Below are 12,243 nucleotides of genomic sequence, written 5' to 3' on the forward strand. Positions count from 1 at the left end.
TCCCTTTTGGTAACCATAAATTTGTTTTCTTAGTCCATGGCTCTGTTTCTGTTTTGTAAATAAGCTCATTTGTATCATTTTTTTAGATTCCACATATAAGTGATATCATGTGATATATCTTTGTCTGATTTACTTCACTGAGTATGATAATCTCTAGGTCCATCCATGTTACTGCAAATGGCATTATTTCATTCTTCTTTTATGGCTGATTAATATTCCACTGTATAGATGTACCACATCTTCTTTATCCATTCATCTGTTGATGGACATGTAGGTTGTTTTAACTTAGCATTCAGATAAAGCCATGGAAAACATATTCACCTTTAAAAAATGTAAAGTAGAAATTAGCATCAATAAAAGGCTTTACCTGACATGCAAGCTTCCTTGTCATTGTTCACCTCCACATAAAAATAGAAAAATTATTTCCCAAGAAAATAATTTTCCTTTTCCAAAAGTTACCAAGAAGTCTTGAAATAAAGGCTAATGTAGCAATGCTAATTTCAGATGGTGTTGATTTTTCTTCCACCTATTATGAAAGTAAACTTAGCAAAAAGATTTATACTCACTACTTAGCAATGTTTCTGCATGTCTTTTTGCACTGTTTCTAATTACTAAGGTATTTTGAATGTGTGTAAAGCAGAAAAGTTTGCCTAAAGGCTCAGCTTGACAGCCTTAGAACAATATCCCCCTTATTGCCGATCTCCATGACCCATTCCCACTCTTCATTCCCTTTGACCTCTCTTGACCATTCATTCATTACTAAAACTCTCCTATTTCTTTGTGTCACAGACACTGCCCTTCTTCTCTGGTTCTTTCTCGGGTGATTCTCTCTGATTGACAAGCTTCTAACTGAATGCTTTGTACAAAGCTCATCCTCATTTCTTTGCCCTTTTCTTTTTCACATTCTGTCTCCGAATGAAATGCATCCAACTCTTGGCTTCAGTTACTGATCTCTACATGCTTTAATTTCAAGCCTGAAGTCCTCATATGCCCTTAGATTCAAGCTATTTAAAAACTGAATTCTTCTTCTTCCCACATAAACGCCTCTGGCCCCCCAAACCTGGCTTCCCTTTTTAGGCACCCTAATGGATTCACTGTCCATCTTTCTCACCTGGTCACTTTGCTTACATATTGTCTAGGGCTCCTTTTGTGTGATCACAGCAGAGTTCACTGGTTGTGATAGAGGCTGTAGGGTCCACAGAACCAAAAATACTTACTAGATATCCCTTTACAGAAAATGTTTCCCAGCCCCTTATCTAGCAAATAGGTCTATCCTAACACTTACTGTGTTGTTTTTAAGCTGTTGATTATCTTTTCCCCATTAGACCCGAGGCTTCTTTAGGATAGGGTCATGTCTTATTTGTTGTTGCTTTTTCAAATCTCTGTTCCTAGCACAGAACCTGATACACAGTTTTTACTAAATAAATATTGATGAACAGTTCTGAGCTCACTCCAGGAAATTTTAGAGTCATTTTTTAGTCTCTTCTAACTTCATCCCATAGGTCCAATCTGTTCCTCACACCCCCCCAACCCCGCAAGAAAAAAAAATTCTGGGTTGCATTAGATTGTTTGCACAAATGATTGCAACAATTGTCTCTCTCTCTTTGCATGCCCTTGGCTAGTCTCCACCAATACTGACTCTGGGCTTGACCATGTTACTTGCTTTGGTCAACAGGATAATAGCAAACATGATGCCAGTACTTGAAAAGTACATGAGCATTGGGGCTTGCCCTTTCTTGCTGCACTTGAAACACTGATACCACCAGGCGAATGAGCCAGGATAACATGCTGGATGATGAAAGACACATGACACTGATAACTAACCCCTTACTCCAGCCAAGAGCCAAATATGTTAGCAAGGCCATAGAAGCTGGGTGACTGCAGATACGTGAGGGCACTCTATGGCATGAATGAGCCTGGCTAAGACCAGCAAAAAACCCACCCAGATGAGCCTAGCCCAAATTGCTGACCTACAAAATCATGACCTAGTAAAAAATTGTTTTAAGCCAACGTGTTGTTTTGGGGTGATTTGTTATACAGCATAAGCTAGCTGCTACATCAGTCTTCTTCATTTTAAATGTCTCTAGGATTTGTGCCTTAAACATTATCCCCAAACCACCAAAGCAGTGTTCATCACCACTTTATTCTCTACCACATGCTTCATACTAAAATAATACACCAACCTAACCTGTCTTCTTGCCACTAGTTACTATTCAGATATGTGAAACACTTCTGCCAAATTAATCTTCCAAAAGCTTTTCTTTCACATATCCTGATCAATGATAAATAAAGACATCTTATTTCCCAAATATAAAGTCCATTTTATATCCTAAATATCCATTTTGATCCTAAAATCATTATAAGATAATCATAGAATCATAAAGCATTAAAAAAAGCCTATAGTTAATATGATCTTACAACTTCCTCTTGCATATGAGTAAACTGTCTATCCTATGCCTATCTCCCCATTGTATTTTGGAAATACAAAACTTGTCTGGTTTTGCACATTCACAGCAGGAGAGGAATTTTGTCTCAGGGCAAATCATACCTTAAGTCTCACCCATATCTGATTTAGATAACGTTTAAGTGAAACTTTGGACCTTAGACTTTAGAATTGATGCTGGAATGAGTTAAGACTTTGGGGGCTGTTGGAATGGAAGGAATGTATTTTGCATGTGAGAAGAACATGAATTTTGGGGTGGAATGATATGGGCTGAATGTCTGTGTCCCCCCCCATATTCATATGTTATAGCCTTAACCTCCTATGTAATGGTATTTGCAGATGGTGCTTTGGGAGGTAACTCAGATTAGATGAGGTCATGAGGGTGGGGCCCTGAGGATGGAATTAGTGCCCTCATAAGAAGAGACACCAGGGTTTCCCTGGTGGCACAGTGGTAGGGAATCCACCTGCCAATGCAGAGGACATGGGTTCAAGCCCTTGTCCAGGAAGATCCCACATGGTGCAGAGTGGCTGAGCCCACGTGCCTAGAGCCCATGCTCTGCAACAAGAGAAGCCACTGCAATGAGACGTCCGTGCATCACCACAAAGAGTAGCCCCCACTCTCTGCAACTAGAGAAAGCCCTCACACAGCAACAAAGACCCAACGCTGCCAAAAATAAATAAATAAATTTATTTAAAAAAAAAAAAAAGAAGAGATACCAGAGTACTCTATCTATCTATCTCACTTTTCTTCCCTCTGCCATGTGAGGGCACAGCAAGAAGGCAGTAATCTGTAAGCCAGGAAGAGGGCTCTCACCACATCTTGAGCATAATGGTCCCCTGATTTCAGACTTCCAGGTCTCCAGAACTGTGACAAAATAAATTTCTGTTGTTTTAGCCACCCAGTTTGTGGGTATTTTATGGTGGCAGCCCAGCTGACAGCATCAACATCCACAAGACAAGATTCACTTACATCTCTACCAGTCAAAATTAATTTTCATTTCTATGGACAAGAATCACTTGCATTTCTATCAGTTTCCTACAATTAACAGATCCATAAAATAGCTCAAAGATGAGGAAAGGCATAGATAACACAGAAGAGTGCACTAGACAGGACACCTACCAATCTTTTCTGCCAATGTCAGGGTCTTTCATGTTACCCTGACATATCTAAACAAAAATTATAAGTTAATGGCCTTTTCCTCCTCTGATCTGAAGTTACTATACATGAGACCTGCTGTCACCTTGTATGGCCAGACCATTCAAGATGGCTGTTCTCTTGCTCTCTGTACATCCCCTGCTCGACTCATCCCTGTTTCATTTACACTCTACTCACATAACTGAACTTCCCTCTTAATCATAGAGCCTAATCAGTAAATACCTACATACTTGCCCCCAGCCTGAGCTAGTGACTGTTCTAGTCTTTAGATCAGAATGGCTCCCCTACAATAGTTTACCAAGGTACTTCCCTGGTGGTCCAGTGGTTAAGACTCTACCTTCCAATGCAGGAGATGCAGGTTCAATCCCTAGTTGGGGAACTAAGATCCCACATGCCACAGGGCAACTAAGCCTGTGTGCCACAACTACTGAGCCTGCATTCTAGAGCCCTCACCACAACTAGAGAGAAGCCCTTGCCATGCAATAAGGAGCCCTCACGCTGCAAGGAAGGATCCCCAATCCTGCAATGAAGATTCCATGTGCTTCAACTAAGACCCGACACAGCCAAATAAATAAATAAATAAATATTTTAAAAATTTTAACAAGTTTATCAAAAGGAAGACCTCTGCCCATGAAGGTACTTAGCCTGAGGGTCTAAGAGGGCCATGTCCCTCTGCTGATTTACCTGGTAACCGATGAGTCAATTCCCCCTATAAGTAGCAGTCTCCCTATTCCTCCCAGGAGTGAAGATTGTTGCCGTGTCCTGCCTGCTGTCTGCTGTCCACGGTGGGGTATCACTCCAGGACCCTTTTGCTCAGACACGTAAGATTCCCATCATTAAACTATTGATGTCTCTGTCACTGACTCCAGGCTCTGTCTTCGGTCTCAAGGCTGGGCAAGTACAGGGCTTGCAGGCCTGGGGGGAGCAGCTCAATGCACCTCTTTTCACTGTCTCCTTCATTCAAGATCAGGCTTTCTGTGTGTTTGTCTTCTTTGATTGCAAGTGCAACCCACAGTTCCCAAGCCCACATCAGCCTAAGGAACATTCAAGAGTCAGAGTCATAATGACCTCATGATAGTACCCATTTTGGCCTGTCCTCACTAACAAACTCTGGAACTCTCAGGTCCCTTCCTTTTTTTTTTTTTTTGCCTCACCACGCAGTGTGCAGGATCTCCGTTCCCCAGCCAGGGATCGAACCCGCACCCCCTACAGTGGAAGCACAGAGTCTTAACCACTGGACTGCCAGGGAAGTCCCAGGCCCCTTCCATCTTGTTAAGGATCCTTGCTGCAGCCTCGACATTAAACTCTGCTGTGGATGGTTGGTCTCCTCTGGGCCAAGGCAAGGCTTCAGATCCCCTTCCATCTTTTACCTTGTAGCTCCTTGGATGCCACTGGTCTCCTTGGCCTTAGCCCTACTGCTATGACACCTTCCTGAAGTCAGCCAGGTTGTCACGTGATGCTGCTTATTCTGCTCTACCAGTCACCTCACAGACAAACAAGGAAGGAAGAAATGAAAGTGAAAAGATCTATCATTTACTGAGCTCCTGTTATGTGCCAAGATTTCAGGTACTTTTTTATTCTTCTTCTTCTTTTTTTTAAATTCCTGTCATTTTTGTTTCTGCTTTGGTAGTTAAAAGTAAATTATATCTCCCCTAAAAGAATCTCAAAAAGATAAGACCATTCTTCTATATGCCCCAAATAATGACATTTAATTAAATTAGTAATTTCTTAATAACATCTAATACCTAGTCCAAATCGAAATTTTCCCAGTTCTCAAAAAAAATGTCCTTTATAATTGGTTTCTCCAAGCCAGGATCCAATCCAGGATGGTGTAACTGGTTGTTGTGCTCCTTTAAGTCTCTTATAATCTAGAAAAATATCCCTTTTTTATTGATTAATTCACTGAAGAGTAAAATGTCATACTTTCTGGATTTATCTATTTGCTTCTTCATGGTATTTGTTTAACTTGTGTGTTTATCTCCTATCTTTCCTGGAAACAAGAATAGCTAAAGTCTTGATTCAAGTTAAACATTTCGGGCCAGATGGAATATGTAATCAGAGGACACCTAATATCTGCTCATCCAGTCATTAGTGATGCTAAGATTGACTGATTTTTCAGCCCTCCTATGAGGCCGCCAGCAGTTTACAAAACACTGGGCTACATAATTATGCCTTCGGTATATTTTGATGAGATACCCTGCAGTCTTGACCACCAGGTGCAACTTTGTTGCGGTGAGAAAACTTCTAGAATCTTCAGCAACCCCTCTACAACCTAGCATTTTGGAATACTTCCTTTTGGAAACAAACTGCCTATGGTGAATTTTAATTAAAAATGGACCTTCAAATCACAAGGCTTGCTTTTTCTCCTCCAGGTCAGTGATGTTCTCTGCCAATAGTGAGTCTCAGCCATGATACTGCCCAGTGCTGCAGTGACAGGTTCAGGATTTGGTGTACACTTCCCCAATCTCTCCATCTTTCTTCTCACAACCAGCTGTCCAGTCTTTCTTTATCTCTGTGGTTCTTCCCTGAACCCATCATGTTTTATTGCCCCCAGGGAGCCTTAAAGTGAACACAACATTCCTAGCAAATACTGTGCAATTCAGATCCTTTATTGCAGTTCAGATATGAGGAGCTAAGGCATTAGCGATTGTGAAATGGATCTGCACATTTGAATCAAGAAACTTAAATTCATAAGAACATTTACCCCCAAGGACCCATGAAAAGTTGGCTTTTAAGTGGTATCTTGAGTACTTCTTAATCTTCTGCAATTATTGTTCAGGAAATCAATAATGATAATGTGATGCTGAGAAAAACCATTACAGTAATGCTCCACTTAATGAGCTGCATGAACTAGAAGCCAAGTGTGATTGAGAAAGTCTCCCTGAAACCCAGAAGACCTGCAGATTGCTTCCAACCCACCTTTCAGGGAAAAGAAATAACCTTTGGAAGTTGAGTTGAGAAACTTAGTCAAATATGTGAATTATATGTTCATTAAAAGTACAAAGCAGGGAATACAATAGTGAGGCAAGTATTTAAAGTCTTGGCTATAGGGAGAGGGGTTACGGGAGGTAGTTACTTTGAATGACCACTGGTTTAAATCCACTGGAGTCATTTTCCCGAAAGTAAAGTGGAGAAGATGAGAAAATAAATCTTCAACAACTAAAGTTCATGTTGTTCTCACCTAGAATGAGGCAACCCCAATGTCTTACAAAGGCAGATCTGTGCTGGTGATGCACATAAACATATTTGTTTATATCTGAAGATCTTTCTCAGAAGAGACAGAAAACTGTTTTTATGAACTTATAGGGCCAATCAAAAGGTAATATTATGGGGAGACAGATTTCAGCTTAATGTCAGGAAGAATATCTTTTATTGTGGTGAAATATACTTAAAATAAACTTATCATTTTAACCATTTTTCCGCGTATGGTTGTGACAGTAAGTGCATTCACATTGCTGTGCAACCATCCTTACCATCTACCTCCAGAACTTTTTCATCACCCCCAACTGAAATTCTGAAACCCATTAAACAATAAACCCTCATTCCTCCCTCCCTCAAGTCCCTGGTAACCATCATTCTACTTTCTGTCTCTAAGATATTGACTATTATTCTAACTACCTCATATAAGTGGATTCATACAATAGCTCTCCTTTTGGATCTGACTTACTTTACTTAGCATAATGTCTTCAAGTTTCATCTATGTTGTAGCATGTATCAGAATTTTTTTCCTTTATAAGGCTGAATAATATTTCAGGTTACATATATATACCACACTTTATTTGTCCATTCATCCATAGATGGACATTTGGGTTGTTTCCATCTTTTGGCTATTGTAGATAACGCTGCTATGAATATAAGTATATGAATATCTGTTCAAGTCCCTGCATTCAGTTATTTTGGGTATATACTCAAAAATGGAATTGCTGGATCACACAGTAATTTTCTGTTTAATTTTTTGAGCAACTTCCAAACAGTTTTCCACAGCTGCCGCACTATTTTACATTCCCATCGGCGACACACATGGCTTCCAATTTCTCCACATCCTTACCAACACTTGTTTTCTGCTTTTAGATCATAGCCATCCTAATGAGTATGAAGAAAAGACTTTGAACAATTAGACCTGCACCACAGTGGGATGAGCTGTCCCAGGAGGTAGAGGCTGATAGATGTGCTCTACCAAAGACTGGATAGACTGCCATGTTCAGTTGTGCAGGTTGTACTGTCCAAGTGTGTCTGGTCATAGAGTGAATGGGGGCTAAAAACCAGCACACGTTTCACATGCCAAGGTTTGAACGCTGGTGTAGGACTTCTTCTTCCCTGAAAATATTGTCAGCTTGCCAAGCCCTGTGCCTAAAGGGGCACCTTTTTTTAAATGCAAACAAAGGCACTTATAAAAGCTATTAATTATTCTGGCCGACTCTTCAACGTGAGGGAGCTGTAGATAGAACAGATTAACGCACAGGGTAATACCCAGCCCATTGGACTAGGTGACTATTAAGGTCCCTTTCAACAGTGGTATTCTGTGGATCTCTTTGACAGCATTACAAAATGCCCCTCAAATCCTCTGACACGCCTTGCATTGACAGGTGAGGTCTGTATTCCCTCACCTTGAATCTAGGATCTGTGACTGCTTCACTAATAGAATTCGCAGAAGTGACACTGTATCAGTTCCTAGGCCCAGACTTTAAGAAACTGGCAGCCACCATTTCCTGTCTCTTGGGACACTCCTTCTTGGAACCCAGCCACCATGCTGTGAGGAAACATAAACCACTCTGTAGGGAGACACACAGAGAGAAAACCCAACACTCATTACCAAGAAAGCAAACTCTTGGAAGTGGAGTCTCCAGGCCCAGCAAAGATGACGAGCTGTTCCGGCCAAGTCCCGCCCAAATTGCAGATTGATGACTAAGGTATGTTGTTTTAAACCACTACCATTTTAGGGTGATTTTCTTTAGCTGCAGCTGATAATCAGAACAGTCTGTAATATAATGTGACTCCAAACTCACATTTGCACAATGTGCCTCCTACCAGCAATGCATTGAAGGACTCCCGGGCAAGGCCTTCTCTAAGGAGCCCTCGATTATATTTTTCCATAGAATGTTTTATTTTTATTCTTTTCTTGATATTGAACATTTACTCAGGTTATTAAATATTGTCTCATATTGTGATTTTAACAAGGCATAGTTAATTTACAATATTATATAAGTTAGAGGTGTACAACATAGTGAGTCACAATTTTTAAAGGTTATACTCCATTGAAAGTTATTATAAAATACTGGCTACATTCCCTGCTATATAATACTGCTATATAATATATAAATACTGCTATATAATATATCCTTGTAGCTTATTTATTTTATACATAGTAGTTTATACTTAATCCCCTACCTCTATCTTGTCCCTCCCCTCTTCCCTCTCCCCACTGGTAAGCACTAGTTTGTTCTCTATTTCCGTGTGTTTCCTTTTTGTTATATCAGTAGTTTTTTTTATTTTTTAGATTCCACATGTAAGTGATTACCTACAGCATCTGTCCTTCTCTGTCTGACTTATTTCACTAAGCGTAATGCCCTCCAAGTCCACCCATGTTGCAAATGGCAAATTTTTGTTCTTTTTTATGGCTGAGTAGTATTCCATAATATATATATATATATATATATATATACCACATCTTCTTTATCCATTCATCTATTGATGGACACTTGGGCTGCTTCCATATCTTGGTGACTGTAGGTAACACTGCTATGGACACTGGGGTGCGTGTATCTTTTCGAATTAGTGTTTTCAGTTTTCTTCAGATATATGCCCAGGAGTGGGATTGCTGGGTCATATGGTAGCTCTATTTTTTCATTTTCTGAGGAACCTCCACACTGTTCCCCACAGTGGCTGCGCCAATGTACATTCCCACCGACAGTGCACGAGGGTTTCCTTTTCAAGGGGCCTTCATTTTTTCTCACCTGTCAAGGCAATGGCCTTTGTCCCTCACCTCCTCTCCCACGACCCCATTTAGGATAAACTCTCTATGGTATAGACATGTTGAAACCCACCTTCTGTAGCATCTGCATCCTCCCTGCTTGGATTTCTTGAAGAATCATGGATTTCTCGGAGCCGCATACTGGACCCTTCCACAATCTCTCCAGGGGCTCCTGCTTTGCCCTGGGCCAGTACTAGGTAGCCCTGGGGTGCTGGCTTCAAGGGACAAGATAGAAACAAAACGTCCTTGATCCAGTAAACTGCTGTCCATGTTGGCTATTTTACTTGCTATAAGCTTAAGGGGGAACGTACAAGACAAGCAAAGGGGCAGGGAACGCAGAGCAGAAACCACGCTCGGATCCTAACTCTGCAGTCGCTCCCTCCAGATCAAATCTGCCTGCACTTAATGGGAAAGGAAAGTTTTCTCTGCAAGGCCTTCCTCAGTTCTGAGTCTTGTCTGTTAAACTACCCTCCTCCTCGATCAGCGTCCCCTCACCACCACTTTCATTTCAGGAAGGAAATAGTTAAAAAGACTCCTACCCTTCAGGGCCTGGGAGGGGGCGGCAGCCTAGTGCTTTATAGTGGCTGCATCCCTGGAGGGCTGGAAGGTTTGGACATTCTTGCCGCCCTAGAGTGGAGTAGAAGGTCTGGGAGCTTTGGGAGAAGGGGAGGACAGACGGGAGGCGTGTTCCTCCGGAGTTTTCCTTTTCTTGCGAGTCCTCGTGCGCGCGCACAGTCATCCCTTTGGTCTGGCGATTGCGGACGGGAGGTGGAGACGCTCCATCCCACCGGGTGGCCGGAGGCGGGCGGCTCCGGGAGGACCTCCCCAGAGAAGCCGTGCCCAGGAAGTTTTGCGAAGCGGAGGCAGCGGTGCAGCCGGGGCCGCTGCAGCGCCGGAGCCCGGGAAACTCGCCACCCACCCTCGCCGTCTCGGCTTCCTCTCGCCCAGGCGCCGCGCGCGGATCGGGCAGCCGTCCGCGCCCGCCGAGCTCCACGGTCGGTGCAACTCTTTTTCTTTAGGGGTCCCGAGCTGGGTAGGGGAGACGCCGGCGGGCCCTTCGGTCGGGAGGAGAGGCGAGCCTGGAGCGTTGTAGCCCGGCGCCTGCACCTCCTGCACCAGGGCTGGCATCACCTGCCAGAGGGCGCGAGGCGGCGCGGGCGCTTTTCCTGGTCGGGGTGCGCTCCGGGCACGTTGGGGGTTTGGGAAACTGATCCAAAGCGCCTCAGCCTTCCCAGGCGGGCGTCGGATTTTTAGTCAAAAGAAAACCAGCAGTTCTCCCCGGGTCTCCCTTTCCCCGAGGCTTGCGAGAACTTTGTGGAACCTCACGCCCTTGTTGTTGACTCAAGAGCCTACTTGTGAAGTTTGCCCCGCAGCCTGCTTCTCCCGCACGCCCGGGGCATGCCAAGGGTAGCCAAGGACACTGGGTGTGAGGAACAGATGTGTCTGGAAAACCCCCAGGGCAACGAGTTTGGAAACCTGCCCGTGGAGGTCTGGGCGTTTTGTTCTGTGCCCTCCTTTCATGGACACTTGTTGCCCTTCACGTGCCGAGAACAAGGGCTGTTTCCCGATAATCAGCCTCCGTTTACACCATCCTAATGGCGTTCCGGGATAGACCAGACGGCGGAGGGGGGTGGGCTGGGACGCATATTAAAGTCAGGCGTTGTCAGTCAGGAGAGTTACTAATTTCCTACCCACCGAGCAGGACCCACCAAAAAAACTTATTTCGAAGTTCCTAGTTTATTTGGTTTATTCCTCCTCTTGTAGATATTTATGACTCCTCCCATTCCCTCTGTTTTGTGTTAAGTAATTGAGAAACACCTTGGCAGTCGTTTCTTGTAAATTACCTGCTCTAAACTCTTGCCTTGTGGGTAAGGTCGGAATTTCCAAATTGCTAATTACGAGTGAACTTTGATCCTGGGAGTCTGAGATGTTAAACTGTTAAAGCACAAAGGATTCAGTCCTCTTGCTTAATAATAGCTTTTTTAAAGAATAAATTTATTTATTTTTGGCTGTATTGGGTCTTTGTTGCTGTGCACAGGCAGGTGGGGGGCTAGTCTTCACTGTGGTGCAGGCTTCTAGTTGCGGTGGCTTCTCTGGTTGCAGAGCACGGGCTCTAGGCATGCAGGCTTCAGTAGTTGCAGCACACGGGCTTCAGTAGTTGCAGCACGTGGGCTCAATAGTTGTGGCTCGTGGGCTCTAGAGCACAGGCTCAGTAGTTGCCGTGCACGGGCTTAGTTGCTCTGCAGCATGTGGGATCCCGGACCAGGGCTCGAACCTGTGTCCCCAGCATTGGCAGGCGGATTCTCAACCACTGCACCACCAGGGAAGCCCTTAATGGTAGCTTTTGAACTCCAGCAAATCCTTAGACCCCAAATATGAAGAATGCTAAATCTATAAACCATGTCCTTCAGGTCTGAACCTGAGGTGCTTCACTAGAGCTATGACTGATGATGACTGATGATCTGAAGCACAGCGTGACTTAGAGAAATAAGCTTGGAGGAACATGCCTTTGAAAGGGTTTTTTCCTTTGGCTTTGTATTTTTCACCCAATGATGGCATGGCAGCCACATGCCTTTGCCAGGTATCCCTTAGTTCTGCAGCTTCATATGTGTAGAGAGCTGAAAGAGATGTCTTCAGAAATGATTTCTGTGGTGGTGTCATTGTTGGAGGAGA

The 12,243-nt window shown here is 43.3% G+C and overlaps 1 protein-coding gene and 1 long non-coding RNA gene across 4 annotated transcripts in view; one reads left to right on the forward strand and one right to left on the reverse strand.

Moving 5' to 3' along the window:
- LOC117195987 (uncharacterized) overlaps positions 1-12,243 on the reverse strand; it is a 287,053-nt gene that overhangs the window by 150,045 nt on the left and 124,765 nt on the right. The window lies entirely within an intron of this gene.
- Positions 8,403-12,243, forward strand: part of EDNRA (endothelin receptor type A) — a 62,746-nt gene continuing 58,905 nt past the window's right edge. The window contains exon 1 of one of the 3 annotated variants that reach the window (XM_033402833.2): positions 8,403-8,509. The gene's annotated coding sequence lies outside the window, so the exon portion shown is untranslated. Of the gene's footprint in view, positions 8,510-10,076; positions 10,566-12,243 lie in introns of those variants that run through there. The other 2 variants (XR_004475925.2, XM_033402830.2) reach the window with 2 other exon arrangements.

This window comes from Orcinus orca, chromosome 4 (genome assembly GCF_937001465.1).
Source record: "Orcinus orca chromosome 4, mOrcOrc1.1, whole genome shotgun sequence".
Lineage (NCBI taxonomy): Eukaryota > Metazoa > Chordata > Mammalia > Artiodactyla > Delphinidae > Orcinus > Orcinus orca.